Raw genomic sequence first — 18,620 nt, forward strand, 5'->3', positions numbered from 1 at the left:
ACGCGCCAATACTAGCTCATCCAGATCTGTCACATGATTTCTGCCTTAGTACGGATTCTTCTAAAGTCGGTCTTGGTGCCCATTTATTTCAAGAAGCCATAGAAATTGACACTACCGTTCAGAAAACCATTGCTTTTGCTAGCCGAGTGCTAACAAAATCTGAAAAAAATTATTCCGTTACTGAATTAGAAGCTTTAGCTATCGTTTGGGCATTTAACAAATTCCGTTTCTTTCTTACTGGTAAGCACGTAAAAGTATACAGTGATCATCGTGCATTACAATTTCTTATGTTTTCAAAATTAAATCATGACAGGTTGAAACGTTGGTCATTATTTCTGCAAGAATTCCACTTCACAATAGTTTACATTCCCGGCAAGGAAAACATTGTTGCGGACGCACTGTCACGCGCACCGGCTGGGCTTGAGAAAAGTAACACAGAAGGCAACCTCGAGAAAAATTTCAGTATTCTTTACATTCAGAAAGTCGCCTTTGAAAACTTCATCTCCACATCTTTAAAGGACATTGCTCATGACCAAGATAACGATCCGATTTGGAAAGACATCAAAAGTAAATGGCATGAAAAGTCACACACTCAGATTCGGCATTATTACCTGGTTAGAAACAACAAACTCTTCAAATGCTGCGCTGTTGATGACAAGCTATGGGTACTTTGCATTCCAGACGATTTGTTAATAAGCTCATTTGGTACATTCATTTCAGCTACGCACATTTTGGTCCACGAGGATGTTATCATATTCTTCGAACGACTTGTTATTTTAGCAATATGGAAAAGAGAATTCGAAGAGTCTTGTCTATTTGTAAACTTTGTCAAAAGGCGAAACCATCTACTATCTCAAATCGTGCTCCGTTGTTTCCTATTATTCCTTCTAAATTAAAAGAATTTGCTGCTGTTGATCTCTTGGGACCGCTTGTCAGAACATCTAATGGATTTTCGTACGTTCTAATCGCTGTTGAACTTACTTCAAAATTTGTTTCTTTCACACCGTTACGTAAAGCCACTGGACGTTCTGTATCCAATGCCTTTGTTAAAAATTTTTTACGTGAAGTTGGACACGTTAGTAAAGTCATTTCAGATAACGGACCGCAATTCAGATCTACTGTTTGGTCACTCATGCTTCGGAATCATAATATCAAACCTGTTTTTATTTCATTGTACTCACCACACTGTAACCCGTCTGAACGGATTATGAAAGAAATCAACAAGCTTTGCAGACTTTATTGTCATAGAAAGCATCAGCATTGGGACAGATATTTACACTTATTTCATGATGTGCTGAATGAAATGCCTCCTGACTCCACTGCTTTACCACCTATTCTTGTACTGAAGAATGAAGAACCATCAAACAGAATCAGAGAGCTTGTACCTTTCCCGAATACACGTAAACTTCGACACAAAGACATAATTGATTTGGCTATTAAAAATATAAAATCTGCAGCAGACAAAAGGAGAAAACTACACGGTAAAACAAATGCAAAGAAATTATATATTGGTCAGAAAGTTCTCATTAAAGCTCATTCATTGTCACATAAGAAGAAACACTTGAGTCACAAATTCGTTCTTGTTTACAATGGACCTTGCAGAATCCGATGTATACCACATGATAATTGCGTTGAAGTTGAAACTCTGCGTACTAGGAAGAGTAAAGGTTTAAACCACATTTCATACGTACAACTGTTTATTGAAAGATAATCTGCTTTTTAACTTAGTCTTTGCCATAAAATTTTTCACTTCACATTGCTAGTATGCTTTGTCAGACTTAAGAAACTGTTAACATGCAACAATGTTTGAAGTTAAATATCCACTCAAGAATCAAGAGAACATATTTAAACAGAAATTGCGAATGCATTGTTATAGTGAACAGACGTCACAGTGTTATTGTGTGTGCACACTCTTGCTTGTTAGTTGCACGATTATGTAACAACTATAAGGCTTACATACTTAGAACATTTACCAGTACTGCTAATTAGATTTTAATGCATCATTTTGGTTTACTTGAAAATACATTCTGGATTTAAAGTACTTTCTGTGAGATACCAGACGACACAGTGGTTAGTTTATGTGACAACTACACGGTTTTATCATGACGCTACTAATGAGTGACAATTTACAATGTTGCTTTTGCAGTGTTTCTGTTTTATTTCTGCACAGTTTTTCTGTATTATTCTGGAAAGTAAAACATGTTTTAGTAGTAACTTTTGTGATATAGCTACAATGAGATAGCCTTTTTCGTAGCACAACAATACGTTACATTATAGTACTTTCTTGATCATGGTAAGGTATGTAATAACTACAGTATCCATACGCAAAGCATTTACTTTCGTTTATGATGAGGTAAGTATATTGACTTCAGCAGAACTTTGCTTACAGAGGACGATAACTATGACACTTCCACAGAATTATCTTACAGCAAGACGCACATTTAGCGCTACAGGACACGCATTTGAGAGATTTTGTGCTTAAGCCATTTATTTTTCAAGATTTTTGAATTACAAAGAAAGTTTTCCATGATACATTTCATTCCATTGCTGTAATCTGTAACACCTGAGGGTATAATTACATTAATCCTCAGGGGGGTACATGCTTACTTTGTGTACCACGTGTTTGGCAAGCACAAGGAGCTAATATGGTATTTGCTTATACAACTTTACACATTGGTACCATATTTCTCCAACACAAAATTACACAGCTATCTGATCATTTAACTGAGAGATAAACATTTTTTTTACTACATCAGTGACAGATGATTACGTAATTACACAGTTGAATAACTTCACACTTATGAAATTGTATTTTGTCAGTACTTTGTGAACTCTTCATATTTTTTCGGAACCATTGTGATACTATGAGAGCTTTGAATCATATATTAGGTATGGGATCACGATTTTTAAAGTACGTTTGAGGCAGATGACACTTTTGACATGAGCAGAGAATTTTTTTTAGGTTTTGAAATTATTGAAGGAAGCTACGACGATTTTGAGAGTTGACTGAGGTGTTATGATGTTATTATTACGATGACTATGTGTATTATGCTGTTGCAGTATGTTTATGATCAGTAAGCTGATGCTATATGAGTTATTTGATTATGCTACGTATCTGTTATGATGAAATATTGAAGAAGTGTCGACAAATAAGGTAAGGAATAATGAGTAGTGGTTAGGGACTCTGGTTTGTGAAAAAGGTTGTTGGAAACAAAGAATCGTACTTTAAGAGTTATGAAATGCATGTAAATGCGTGAATGTATTACAATGCCAACGAAAATTTTTTGGACACTGTTATATCAATAGGATTTTGTTTCTACAGCTTTGTAACGCAAATTCTTGCATTGTGAAATATTTTTATATGAGACTGTCACTGTAGCGGAAAGTGCTGTCGTAAATATTTCGGGAAGAAAGGTAGGTCTCTGTAAGCACCCAGCTGCGCGACAGATGCCTGGAAAAAAAAAACCATTAGTGTGTGGGTTTCAGAGGCGCAGGTGGAGAAGAAAAAAAAAGGCCATTATCCTCACTATTGACATTCCTCTGTAGAAAGCATCGTAAATACGACACGCTCAAACTTGAAAACATGATTACACTGTAGAGTTCTTAATTTATGATATTTACTGAAATGAAATGATGAGAAACATTTCGTGTGTATTGTCTTGCTAGTTCAAAGATTGTTTACTGCATTATGAAATGCCATATGGCTAGTGAATGACGTTTCACACCTTGCTTCACCTATTTTGCTTAACATCTAGTTTCTAGCAGCACTGCAGCATTGGTTAAAATAAAATTTTATAGATGTACTAATATAAATATTTTCTGTCTACAGATCGAGTAAATAATAATTTTTTCCAAAAAAATGAGGGAGCACAAAAAAGACATTTACCTTCACAGGAACTGCATACATAATTTTCTTTTCAAGTACTTGGTAATTTATTTTGTAGAATAAGTTGTGGTGCACCACTTTAATTACGTAGACATTAAGATGTGAATTTACATTTCCCTTATCTGCATTGTTGTCTTTAGTGTAATATTCTTTCTGCTTGTGCTTTGTCATGTTTACATATTAGTTACTGCATTTTCTGCTGCTGCTTGCCAGGCATAGTGTTACTGAATTTGACTTTATATTACTCTGTTAAGCAAGTTTATTTTACTGATTTATTTTTATTGTTTGCTGCACATTGCCTTATATTAGTTGTAATATTGCAATTGCTCTGCTAATTTATGCTGCTTGCTTTGGCATTTGTATTTTTATCATTGCTGATTGTGTTAATTTGTTACGTGCTGCTGCATTGCCTCGCACCTTGGTATATATTTCTGAGCTCAGTAGATTTAAGTTAGCTTAAGAGGGGGTAGACTATATAAGAGAATGAGTTGCGATGAATTGGAAGAAATGCATTGAGAAGCTATAAGAAAATGGTTTGGCCAAAAAAGTATTTTGAAAGAGGATATGAGCAAAAAAAGCAGGGTTTATGGACAACAGGTTTACGTAGGGTTTTCTTAGAAATAAATGAGGTAAGATAATGGAAAATAAATAATGAGGTAACAAATATGTGAACATATAAATACAGAAAGCATGCTTTGATAGGATTTTTTTGGTGGAAACAAATGTTGAAATAAGACGAAAGACCTATGGAATGAAGTTTTGGGGTGGACTGCAGTACCAAATGTTACATTGAAAACGAACCCTGTCCTTTCCATTGTGTTATCCCCCTATGTGTTTGTATACCCTTGTGTATTTGTTTTCTTCCTGTCTCTGTGTACTGTTTCATAGAATTTTTTTTCTCTTCTAATACTAAGCTACATTTACTATGATGTGGAATACTGTTATCCTCAAATATAATTGACATTAATAATATGTTATTTTCTTTGTAAAGATGTTTAGACATTATTAATTCTGTTCTGTATCAATTATCATGTGTGAAATTAATGTTTCGAAAACTATTCTCATTATTTTATTTATTTACTTATTTCATAATTCCTGTAACACTGATGTATATGTTTATTTCTATTATTTTGTAACATCTGTGATACTACAAATGTTATCTGTACTGTTATGTTCTTTGATGATGTATTTTGTACTTTTGTTATTGTATTCTTATGTTATAAAATTGTAATTGACACCAGTTCATCGAGTTAAGTAACTTCTAAGTTACATTTAACTGCACACGTTTCTGTTGGTCATAGTATATGGACAATATATGAGCAGTTGGGACTGTTAGTGTTTGGACATGTGTTAATAATTCAGCAAGGGACTGGTCAACAGCATTGCTGGTTCTAAGGACAATTCCAAAAACTTTGTGAGTGCACAAGTGGTGGTTATGGACTTGCTATATTGTCCGCAAGACTCTTCGATGGTGATTGTGCACCTGCACAGTCGCAGCAGATGGCTGCTGGCCATTTCTACAAGGACGACAGTGGGTCTACACCTTTGCTGACTCACCAGAACCATTATTTCTACAAGGACTGCAGTGGGTCTGCACCTCTGGTGGCCCACCAATACCGTAATCTCTACCAGGACTACAGTGGGTCTACTCTCTGATGACCTACGTACCAATATTCTTCAAAACTTCGACTGACTCTGCGGTGGGTTTGCTCTGTTGTGGCCGATTACCTGTCTGCATGTCAAGAGTCAGCACTGTCTTTTCGTTGGAAGGACAACACTACTTCTTCAAGACTGCATGGAAATCCACTACTTCCGTGTGCATTTTCTTCTACTGCTCAGACTTTGAGAAAAACACTTCTATTTTACTGTGATGAACGATCAGGACTGTCTTTATGGACTGTGAGAAAATTTTAGCTTTTGACCAACATTGTATCAATAAGTGTGTGCCTTTGATTTCTTTGTTATTGTAATTATGAAAAATTTTATCAAATCATTGTTGGCCACTGCCCAAAACAATTTGTAAAATTTTTTTTGTGGGGAGCATGGGGGCTATGTAAGTAGGCTGTTTATGTTTTCTTATTGGTAACGTTATGTAGCGCTCTGTATGAGAATCACTGGCTGTGCTGTGTGCAGTCTGTGGCTAGTTTTCATTGTTGTAATACTCGCCATTGTAGTGTTGGGCAGCTGGCTGTGAACAGCGCGTAGCGTTGCGCAGTTGGAAGTGAGCTGCCAGCAGTGGTGGATGTGGGGAAAGAGATGGCGGAGTTTTGAAATTTGTCATGAACTGCTATATATATTATGACTATTAAGGTAAATACATTGTTTGTTCTCTATTAATATCTTTCATTTGCTAACTATGCCTATCAGTAGTTAGTGCCTTCAGTAGTTTGAATCTTTTATTTAGCTGGCAGTAGTGGCGCTTGCTTTATTGCAGTAGCTCGAGTAACCAAGATATTTGCGAGGTAAGTAATTTGTGAAATGTATAGGTTAATGTTAGTCAGGACCATTCTTTTGTATGGATTTTTGAAAGTCAGATTACGTTGTGCTAAAAATATTGTGTGTCAAGATAAGCACAGTCTCGTATATAATTCTTCAAAAGGGGACGTTTCAAGCCTTTGCATTTCCCTTTTCAGATTTTCTAGTTTCCCTACCACGTTCAAGCTTCTGACATTCCACGCCCCGACTCATAGAACGTTATCCTTTCGTTGATTATCCAATCTTTTTCTCATGGTAACCTCCCCCTTGGCAGTCCCCTCCCGGAGATCCGAATGGGGGACTATTCCAGAATCTTTTGCCAATGGAGAGATCATCATAACATTTCTTCAATTACAGGCCACATGTCCTGTGGATACATGTTACGTGTCTTTAATGCAGTGGTTTCCATTGCCTTCTGCATCCTCATGTCGTTGATCATTGCTGATTCTTCCACCTTTAGGAGCAATTTCCCACCCGTAGGACAAGAGAGTGCCCTGAACCTCTATCCGCTTCTCTGCCCTCTTTGACAAGGCCGTTGGCAGAATGAGGCTGACTTCTTCTGCCGGAAGTCTTCGGCCCCCAATGCTGATTTTTTATCAAAATATAGGCAGTGGCGGGGATCGACCCCGGGACTGAAGACTTTTTTTTGTTTAGAATTTCTTATTTTTTTTGTAATTTTTTTTAATAAAATGGAAACTACAAAAAAAAGTGCCACCGCCACTTTTCATCCTATAACAAAAAAGTCTGGTCCACTTCAGGCGTTGGCTCCTGACTAAACCTACCCCAGAGAGCTGCCTATATACCAGGGGAAATATGGGAAATCAAGGTTAGGGCTATCCATACAAATAAAACAAAATCTTCCTTGTTCTGAATTTTATTTTTATTGTTTTTATTTTTTTTTTTTTTTTTTAGTTTTGTTGTGTAATTGTTCAGAGGCCTTCTGCGCCCCACTGGTAATATGTTGAGTCACGTCTTCTCGAAATTGATGTGTTCCGTTCAGTCGGTCAGAAATGAGCATTGGTTCAAACAGGAAACCTTCTTCTCTCTTGGCTTAACACATTCCAGCTGCGAGGCGGCTCGTGGAAAGCACTCCCAAGGAAGTTCGAGAAAAATTGTCTGTATTTTGGGTGACGGACAACGACATAATGACGGTCATTGAGGTATGTCCAAAAATCGAGTACAGAGTTTACGGTTTGTCCAAATAGGTAGTGAATGGCATGTCCGCGAATCCAATTCACAGCATTGGTCTTTGTCCGAGGAAAATAGTCACGTTCCGGAAATAATAATGAAAGGGGAGTAATCCGACCCGGAATGTCCCGCGTTAGAAAAGCCACAATACGACGAACCAAGTGCCAAACCTCCGCCGCCGGTCCGCAAACAAACCGATGTTCATCATTGTCTGGCACTCCACACGTGGAACATAGAGGTGATTGGGCGAGGTGGATACGATGAAGGCGAAATTGGTTGATTTGCTTACCATTGACAGTTAGGTACCAGACAGATTGAACATTCGTGTCAAGGTAACAGGCGAACACCGCGCGCCATACATGACGCCAGTCAACCTGGGGGAACTTTTGTTCAATCGGGTTAGGTGGACGAGCTAATTGGAGGACATTGTATATTGCCTTTGTCTTGAGCAAAAGCTGTCTTGGTAAGGTGAGGCGTAGATAATGGAACTGGGCCGGAACATCCGAGATCATGACTGGGGCTGACAGTGAGACCGGCGAATATGCCGACAGGAGGAGACCAGAGAGGCTCGTTGGGCAACGTGTCCATACCGTCATCTGGGAGCTGACAAATAGGGCGTGAGCTCTATCCGGCACGTGAAACAGACCTATCCCACCTCGTTTACAGGGAAGAGTAAGGGTTGCATAGTTAACTTTGAACAACAGCCCAGAGCTGACGAAAGATGCCATCGCTGCCAACATGCAACGTGCCACAGTAAGCAGGAAAGGTAGAACTTGTGCTACATGGGGAACTCGGGATGCGATATATATATTGACATATCGAGCTCGTTGGAGAATATCTAGGGATCGAAGACGATGGTCCATAAGACCTGCTCTGATCATTAAAAGGAGGCGTCGGCAGTTGATGGTGGCTGAACGCCGGAGATCAGATGAAAAATCTATTCCCAAACAACGAATGGTATCAACGGTGGTGAGAGGTGTAATGCACTCCACGGGAAGTCCCGTGCCAATGAACGTAACTTGTGACTTATGTACGTTTAAAGAGCTACCCGACGCCTCACCATAAGTCGCTACCCACGTCAAAACAGCTCGAACCTCGTCGCCATTACGTAAACAGAGGACTACATCGCCAGCATCAGCCGTGCAACAGAATCGGTAGCGATCCATGGACAACCCTATCAAACGTTGTCTTGGTCCACATAGCAAGGATTCCAAGGAAAAGGCGTACAAAATTGCTGATAGAGGGCAACCTTGACGTACGGATCGACCTATTATTATCGGTGGAGTGAGTCTGCCATTGTACACAATCCTGGATGAGGCACCCCGCAGAAGGCACATCACTACCGTGATAACGACGACTGGGAAACCCATATGGTGGAGAACGGCCGTAAGGAACGAATGGTCAACCCTATCAAAAGCTTGACTAAAGTCCAAAGACGCAAGGGCCCCAGAGAGGCGTTGTGCCTGGGTAACGGCGATCATATCCCTGTAGCGGCATAAAGCCGTGCGGATATTATTATCCCCTCCCAAAGATGCTTGGTCTGGCGACGGAACATATTAGGCAACGTTTTTAAGTCGTGCTGCCAAAAGGCAAGTGAAGATTTTCATATCACTGTTAAGGAGGGTGAGGGGCCGATAATCACTGATATTGTTGCCACCATGCGGTTTATGTACAGGAATAATAATTCCTTCCATGAAAGCGTCCGGCACAGGTACTTCCGGAGACATCAGTTCCCGACAGATGGAGGTGAAGGTGGACTCTAACAAATCACAGAAGATGCGATAAAATTCGTGGGGAAGACCGTCGGGTCCTGGGGAGCGATTGATGGTTCCTGCCCAGATCGCATCGCGGACTTCCTCATCAGTCACCTCTGACATCAAGTCAATCGCCGCATCTCCTGGGATACCACCGAAGTTGAGCTGTGTGACTTCCTCGATCAACTCTGGGGAATGTGGAATTGCGGCGTGTGGCTGCTGGTAGTGGGCTTGAAGCACATTCCCTATTGCAGATTGGGTTACGTAGCGACGCCCTTCTTGATCTGTTAGGACGTGAATCAATTTTCGGCGTCGATGTTGGCGTTCTTGGATGATATGGTACATCGACGGATGTTCATGAGGCATGAGGCAGTACGAGATTGTACTACCGCTCCTTCCAAATGCCTTCGCATGAGATTGGTGATTTGGGCCTTAGCATGGTTCATCCTTGTATGGCGCTCAGGGGAGGCTGGCATCGTGGAGCATTCTCGTAGGATCCTGTAGTAAAAGTCCAGAGTGCTCTTCCTCCAGGCGACAACATCTTTGCCGTACCGGATTAAAGTTTTTCGAAGAGCAGGTTTTGCACACTGGATCCACCAGGATATGGTAGACAGATACGTGGGTCGGCGTCTATTACATGTGATCCAAATGTCTTCTATTAGAAGTCGACAGTCAGGTGAATTAAGAAGTGCCGTGTTCAGTTTCCATAACCCACGTCCGTGCCATACTGCCTGTCTTGTGAGAACATCACAGAAGTAAGCCTCATGATCTGAGAAAGCAACAGGCCAGATTTCAGCCTGTCGAGTGTGTTGAATTAGGGATCGCGAGATGTAGATGCGATCCAGTCGGCTAGAGGAGTGCGCAGTGTAGTACGTAAAGCCCAAAAGATCACCGTGAACATGTCTCCACGTGTCAAGAAATTGTAGCCGCGTGACCACTGTTTCCAGAGCTGCGCATGGTGAGTGACGCGGCAATTGATCCTGAGGTCGCTGGGTGCAGTTCAAGTCTCCACCCATGACCCAGTCATCGTGTGGTCCCATAAAAAGGGGTGTAACTTCATTCGCGAAGAAGGCATTGCGTTCACGACGGTAGCTGGAGCCCGACGGCGCATAAATGTTGACGATGCGTACACCAAAGAGAGTAAGGGTCATACCTCTGCCGTTGGGGAGGTGTAGGACATCTTCGGCAGGAAGACCTTCGCGTAAGATGATGGTAACAACACTACCGGTGTCCGAAGCGGGAGAAAGATGCGCCGTGAAGCCATGTGGTGGTGAAAAATCGGCGACATGCACTTCCTGAAAAAGCGCAATATCTATGTCCGTATCATAAATCATATCGCGGAGCAGCGCTAGTTTGTGGGGCGCACGAATGGTGGCGAGGTTAATCGTTGCGACACGATAATGCTGGTGTTAGAGTCCCACAGGCACAGGTGGGGCACCTTCTTCAGGAGCGAGAGGTCGTCGATCTTGCCGGTCCGCCGAAGAGGCTGCTATTGTGGAGAGTTTGCGGGCGCGGGCGCAACCGATGGCGGTGCCCCATCATCAGCAGCGTCCACCCCAGTCCCTTCGATCTCCACGTCGTCTGCCCAGGAGACTGATACTGCGGTAGGGCATCGGCCGTGCACATCATCCACGCGGAGAGGAGACGTAGTTTTCGGCTCAGCGGATAGGCTCTCTTCAGCGTCGACCTGTGGGGGCGACTGCGCCAGTAAGGAGGGGTGTTCGTTGCCAGTGGTCGCCTGTGGCGGGTCTTTCGCATCAGACTTTTGGTCACCAAAGAGCGGTTTGTCGTCCATCGTCGGGTCTGCATCCCTGGTATCCGTCTGTACAATGGATTCATCAGGGGGTGTACGGCTACGTTTCTTTCTCTATCGTGTCGACCCTTGTTTTCGAACAGGTCGTTCAGTGTCAGATTGCGGGTGGCTTTCGCCTGACTCCGGACCAGTCTGAAGGAAAGCAGAAGTAGGTACTACTCCCGGATCAACGTCCATCTCAGTAGCATTTTCAGTCACAGTGCTGCGATGATGCGGCAGGTTAGGATCTGGTGTCTGTGGCACCTCAGAAGGAATTTCAGGAGCGGTTGCATCTACCTGATCAGACGACGTCAACGGAGCAGGAAGTCCCTGTGTTGAGGTGCTACCTTCCTGGGCAACCTTGGCATATGTGACAGGGATCGCCCGCATCTCGTGGTCGTGCGGTAGCGTTCTCGCTTCCCACGCCCGGGTTCCCGGGTTCGATTCCCGGCGGGGTCAGGGATTTTCTCTGCCTCGTGATGGCTGGGTGTTGTGTGATGTCCTTAGGTTAGTTAGGTTTAAGTAGTTCTATGTTCTAGGGGACTGATGACCATAGATGTTAAGTCCCATAGTGCTCAGAGCCATTTTTTTTTTTTTTTTGACAGGGATCTGAGTGATCACCGCTGGGGACGCTTCCTCGCCGACCGGCGTCTGGATCAGGCGGCGTCGCATGCAGGCGGATCTGACGTGGCCTTCTTGTCCACATCCCGCACATGTTCGGGGTTGGCCGTAGTACATGACAATGGCTCGCACCCCGCCAATTGTCAGGTATGGTGGTATATGTTTTTTCAGTTCAATTTTGACCTGACGAACACCATTAAGGACATGGTAGGTCGTGAAGGTTTGCCATTTTTCCTCTGCGTAACCGATGACGTTACCGTATGGTTGTAACGCAGAGACAACTTCGTCCTTCGGCACTTCAAAAGGTAGTTCAAACACCCTAATCGTGCGTTGACCGTACTCTGCGAGTTCAAGTGTTACAGCTCCGACGTGACCATCAGAGTATTTGAACTGAAGTCCATTGGCATGGCGGCGAATAACATCTTCACACACCTCGGTGTTTGTCATTTTAATATGAACGACACTACTCGTGATCGAAAAATGGATTCCGATAACGTGATTAGGATCTAAACGAACTTCTTCACGTATGAACGTTTCAACTTCATGTGCACGAGGCCGCGCATGTTCAGCTGGGAAGGAAACTTTAAGGGTCGCACGGCGGTAAGCGCTCGACATGTTGTTCACGGTGGACGGACACAAGCCTTAAAGCTACGACGCGGAAGTAAACAACGCCTGCAGCGGAGCACTGGCCGGCGCGCGAGGCCCTCCGCACGCTGCCACGGCTGAGAGCCGACTGATTATGAATCAAAGACGCTACCCCTAGACCACGGGTACAGGTGGAGAACCGATAGAGGTACTCAAGGTACCCTCCGCCACACACCGTCAGGTGGCTTGCGGAGTATGGATGTAGATGTAGATGTAGAGCTGCTCGCAAGTCTTGGAGTGTGGTTGATGAGTGCTGACTGACACAATTTGCCTTCTTAGTTTATCCCAGAAATGCTCTGTGAAATTCAAATCAGGAGAGTGAATAAGTCACGCTGTGGGTGCAATATCATCCGTTTCCATGAAAACGGCAACCACCCATGTTCTATGACGTCGAGAATTATCATCCATCAATGCGAAGTTCAACCTCATAATAACTGCACATTAGGTCTGAAGACTTCGTCACGATATCTGACAGCAGTTAAACCTTGCCGATTCAACCGTACAGTTTCACGAGCAGGTGTTCGACCGGTTAATATAATCCCTGCCCACACCATTAGGCGACTTCCCTCGATATCGGTCTCTTTCCATAGTGTTTGGGTCCCGAAATCGTGTTCCAAGTTCCCTCCATATGTGAATCCGTCGAGAATCACTCTCCAGACCAAATCGGGACTCATCTGTGTAAAGGACATCAACCCAAAGTTCGAACGTCAAGGTGGCATGTTGACGACTCTACACTAGACATTCCCTTCTGTGAAGATGCTTCAGTGGTACGCATACAGCATGCCTCCTACAATAAAGGCCACTATGCTGAAGCCTTCTGTATACCATTTGCCTCGGTACACCACGTACAGTGGATGCTGCGAGGTGAGACGCCAGTTGCCGTGCAGTACTAAGCTGGTACCCCCTTACAGCCAAATAAAGGTCCTCTCTTTCTGATGTCACACGTGGTCAGACCTGGCCTGGTCTTCAGGATACAGCTTCGGTTTCCATAAAATGTCGCCACAGCCGAGAAACAGCAGAACGATTAACATTAAGCCATCAGGCCACATCAGTTTGCGACTCTCGTGCTTCCATTCTTCCTGTGGTCCCCCACGGCAGAGAGACTCGTAGGTGTCTTCTCCGTGTCATACTGCACAGTCTGTGGGTGTGTACAAAGCGACTGTGGATGTGGGACCACCCGGCAAACATTACCCCCTTTGATAGGTGCCGTGACATCATCGCTGGCGTAGTTGTCAGTTGACTGGAATGCCATCTTCGATGAGAACACGATCGAACAGGCATGTGTTGACTGTATGATTATATCGTAGGTTAGACACAGGATGGGGAGATAGCGGTTTTTTGCTTTAATTTTGGACACAAATGTATTTAAGGGCTTAAGCCGCCGCTAAGCACCGTGATTGAATGTTGTGTGAAATCTTGTAACATCACAGGTGTTGACAATAATAAGCGTACAATAGATAAAGGAAAGGACAAATTTTGCTTTTTCAGTGTGTGAATATGTATGTTTGCTGGAACACCAGAAGGGGCTTTAACACACAGCTGAGAGATATCCCTTCATCACCGACTTAAAATATGACCAGTTTTCTATACCACACAATACGCTAAGCGTTGTCCGCGTTTTTTAATACACCTTGTATGTAAGTATAGACGACAACAACTGCAGAGGAAGACAAGAAAAACTTGGTCTGACTAGCGAACGGGAGCCCATTCTAAGACAATGAAAGGAATATAGGTACAAAGAATAGCTTAAAAAACTCTCAAAATGCCCCTTGTTGCACACTTTGTGGTCCAAAAGAGCCCAAACGTGAATAATAATAATAGCAAACCGCACACTGTAATGAAACTTCTTGGACAACATATTCCATATTCACAAAGCTATGTCAGTATTCGTTATACAGTCAATAGCGTCACCTGTTCCTGTCTATTTCCTTATTATGCTATATTTGGTATCAAGGTTTCCTCCTGTTACCTGTGGTTTTTTATATACATATTTCAGGCAAGTGCATTGTTAGTGGTAACGCCTGAAATGTTGTATTGACTCTATGGACCTCGGAATATTGAATTCCGTACCATTTCCGAAATGGAATATCCCATACGTCTAGCCTGGGTTCCCATTACACGTTAAAAATCTGTAAATGCCAATCGTGTGGCCATAATCACGTCGAAAACCATTTCACATCAGTACAAATGAGAGCTCCGACAATTACCTTGTGTACGCGATTGTACAGCCATCTGTATACGTGCATATCGCTATCCCACGACTTTTTTTCACCTCAGTGTAATATATCCAACCTATGAGCCACCTAGCTTCATTGGACCTTACTACGTGATCAAAAGTATCCGGACATCTGGCTGAAAATGACTTAAGAGTTCGTGGCGCCCTCCATCGGTAATGCTAGAATTCAGAGTGGTGTTGGCCCACTCTTAGCCTTGATGACAGCTTCCACTCTCGCAGGCATACTTTCCATCAGGTGGTGGAAGATTTCTTTGGGAATGGCAGCCCATTCTTCACGGAGTACTGCACTGAGGATAGGTACCGATGCCGGTCGGTGAGGCCTGTCACGAACTCGGCGTTCCAAGACATCCAAAGGTGTTCTATATAATTCAGGTCAGGACTCTGTGCAGGCCCGTCATAATAGGGGTGTTATTGTCGTGTAACCACTCCGTCACAGGCTGTGCATTATGAACAGGTTCACGATTGTGTTGAAAGATGCAATCGCCATCCCCGAATTGCTCCTCAACAGATGGAAGCAAGAAGGTGCTTAAAACATCAATGTAGGCCTGTGCTGTGGTAGTGCCACGCAAAACAACAGGGGGGGGGGGGGGGGGGGCAAGCAGTCTACATGTAAATCACGACCACACCATAACACTACCGCCTCCGAATTTTACTGTTGCCTCTACACACGCTGGCAGATGACCACCCACAGCTTGCCATCGGATCGCCACTTTGTGTACCGTGATTCGTCACTCCAGACAACGTTTTTCCACTGTTCAGTTGTCCAATATTTACGCTCCTTACATGAAGCGGGGCGTCGTTGGGCATTTACCGGCGTGATGTGTGACTTATGAGCAGCCGCTCTACCAGGAAATTCAAGTTTTCTCCCCTCCCGCCTAACTATTATAGTAGATCCTCATGCAGTTTGGAATTCCTGTGTGAATTGCATTCTTGCAAAATTGTGAACTAAAGTTAAGAGACGAAAGCAGAAATTCGTTGATGGAACTTGTAACAGAAGATGAATGAAATATGTAATCAAAAACTTGTCAAGAAAGAGAAGCCTAGGCACTGATGGGATCCCGTAAGAATTTGACACAACATATTGGCATATTATAGGCGATGTATTTTTCAAAGTCGCGAAAGATGAGATCCAAAACAGGAAGCTATACACGGCTACAGTTCCACGAATAACACTACCTCTTCTAGTACACCTGCTGTATACATCGTGTAAACGGGATATGTGTAGTAGTGTACGGTTTCCGTTCTATCTGAGTTTCTCTGACAATAAAGTAATCTCCACTGTCGGGTTTGCATGCAAGGTGCAGTTTGTAACTAGTGTCGGTGAAAAATGGGAGAGCTAAATTTCATTAGTTAAAAATACACGGATAAGATCACATTGCACCGAAAACTACAATATCACTTTTTCAATAAAGCCGATGTCTCTTTAAGTAATTTTGTACACTACGTGATGTGGTATATTTTCATAGTACTATAGGTCAGGCTTTACTGCAAATTATTTAAAGACATAACTGTGTTAAATGCATGGCATGCATTCCATCTACTTCACTACAAGCTCATTGACAGAAATGAATGTAAAGAAATACTGCAATTCTTTTCATTAACACAAAAAATCAGCGATTGGGGATAATAAGCAGCAAGGAATTCTATAATAGCAGTTTCAATGTCTTCTGTGAATAGCTGGCTATTCAAGCAGAGACTTAACTGCAGCGCCAAGTGCGTAATAGTAACTTAATTTGCCAAATAATGTATGTGCGCAAATGATACACTACATTCGACACCAACTGCGAGACACTGGGTCTGTCTGTATAAACAAAGATGGATCCGTGTGCTTTTAGCTGTAATTCAATATTACTTTCTTCTGACTTTCAAAAATTTAGCTGTTTCTTTTACAATGTTTGTGCATGCAGTTTATTACTAATATAATATTTCTTTTCTTCAAATAATAAATACTTACGTTTGATTTACTTATAACTTAACAAAGAGTTTGAAAATTACACAGCAATTGTTATCTAACACTTCTTGAAGAAACCCTTCGTTATGAAGTCCTTCACAGTTGTATATTACGTAGTTATTCAATTACGTTTCCATTTCAGTACTTCAGTAACAATAAAGGTATTTGACATCATGTGATTCAGTATTTCTTTTGATTGTTAGCTATTCGTGAGGCAGAGTGCTATCTTTTATTGTAGGACAATTTAATTACATGCCTTCCCATCTAGGCAGGGAAACCTCATAATACGGCATTCAACCTCACATTTACTTACAATGCAATTTACATAGCATGAATTTCGTTGATATTTGTCATAATTTAATTTTCATATTCAATATTTACATTATTGCAGTTTCAGTAAATTAATTTCATACAGTCTTTCGAAATAATCAAAGTTCAATGCTGAAATATCAGCTTGGTAATAATTGATACCTGAAGTTACAGTTTTGCTTTACACATCACTTGATCTGAGGTTAGAACGTGCACTAAACTTTACTCAGCTACAATGTTGTTTAGACTGTTGTTTGGACATTTGTTTCAAGACGCAGAGAGTGGAATTCAGATATGTTTTATCAACGTGTATACAGTTCCCCTTTAGTTATCAAAATACTTGATACGTAAATTGTTACAAAGGGCTGTGACGGACAGAAAGAGTATGTTCTATTTGTTATAAATGAGTAGCGGAGGCAATGGATGGTGCAGCTGATGTCGTATTCAGTCAAGGGTGTCTGGTGTTGTGAAGAGCCATCCACAGCTCGATCGGCAACGGAAGATGAACTTGGACTCGCCACTGCTCGTCGGGTGGGTAAGTACATGAAACAGTCAAAAACAAAACAGAAAACTGTTAATCTATAATTTTCATTATCTTTCTGTGGGGAGACCACATCTTGTTTGGATAACAAGAGGGGCAGAAGAATTCTCTTTACTCTCCCTAATGAAAATAAGCTAAGCTATGGAAACGGTTGTATTCAAGCCTGGTGGTCTCTAAACCAAGTGAATTCAGTCACTTTATTTTTACTATATGTTCTCTCCATTGGGTGCATACATTGTCTTTAAGAATTTTGCTAGAATATTGCCACTACATGCACACTTCAGTATCTTTGTAAGTTACGTTGGCACTTCTGCCAGGGAAAGTAGCAGAATATGGAAACAGCTGATCCGCTGCACTCAAACAGCAATACTGTCTGTCACCTACTATGATTATGAAGTCAGCCTTATACAGTAGACTTATGAGACATCCCATTAGTTATTACAAGAAGCCATTCTGAAAAAGTATTAACGTGCTTCTGTGACGTCTGCTCCACCGATGCCAGATCTCCATAGCTCTCTGCCGGTTCTTTTTACTCTTTTGGTGATAGTTATTCTCCTCTCCGGACTATAGCAAGCCGGTCCACGAAACAGAAAGCAAATAGGTGTTTGTATACACGAAATACCGGCACATTCAAGCATTAAAGCGGTCTGGAAGCGGCTCTCAGTTATTCACCATGAAACGGAATATACGAGGGATGGAACTTTAATAGTGACAACTATTTATTTACAACTCGCACAAAATAGATACGTGTTTCAAAGTTTTACTGACCTTCTAAGTAGTCACCAGCATTGTGTATAACCCGTTGCCAGCGATGTGGAAGTCGTAGGATACTCTTAGCAGTGCCAGTTGTGTTGACAGTTCGAGCGGCGCGGTCTATTGCCCGACGAATCTGTTGCAGTTCTAAAGCGAATGCCGTGAGGTGTTTCCTTCAGTTTAGAAACCGATTTGAACTCATGGGGGCTTAAGTCAGGGGAGTGCAGTGGGTGGTATAGAACTTAGGAGCCCCATCAGTCAAATAAACACTACGTGCTTGAGCATTGTCCTGCAAAATGATGGTCAGGTCCTGCAGAGCGTGTCATCACTTCTGTCTCTATGCTGTTCATTTCTGGAACAAAACCTACGACCAACTTAGTAGCTGGGTGAATACGAACAGGCGACTGCTCCCCTTTCTGTAATAAAAGAACTGCAGTAAAAGAAGTGCGTGCAGTTTTAAGGGATGGAA

General features: G+C 42.4%; 1 long non-coding RNA gene across 1 annotated transcript in view; it reads right to left on the bottom strand.

Annotated features, from left to right (window-relative positions):
- Positions 1 to 16,754: 16,754 nt before the first annotated feature.
- LOC126456850 (uncharacterized) overlaps positions 16,755 to 18,620 on the bottom strand; it is a 93,437-nt gene continuing 91,571 nt past the window's right edge. The window contains exon 3 of the long non-coding RNA XR_007585392.1: positions 16,755 to 17,377. This is a non-coding gene — a long non-coding RNA (uncharacterized LOC126456850). The remainder of the gene's footprint in view (positions 17,378 to 18,620) is intronic.

This window comes from Schistocerca serialis, chromosome 2 (assembly GCF_023864345.2).
Source record: "Schistocerca serialis cubense isolate TAMUIC-IGC-003099 chromosome 2, iqSchSeri2.2, whole genome shotgun sequence".
In the NCBI taxonomy this organism is placed as follows: domain Eukaryota; kingdom Metazoa; phylum Arthropoda; class Insecta; order Orthoptera; family Acrididae; genus Schistocerca; species Schistocerca serialis.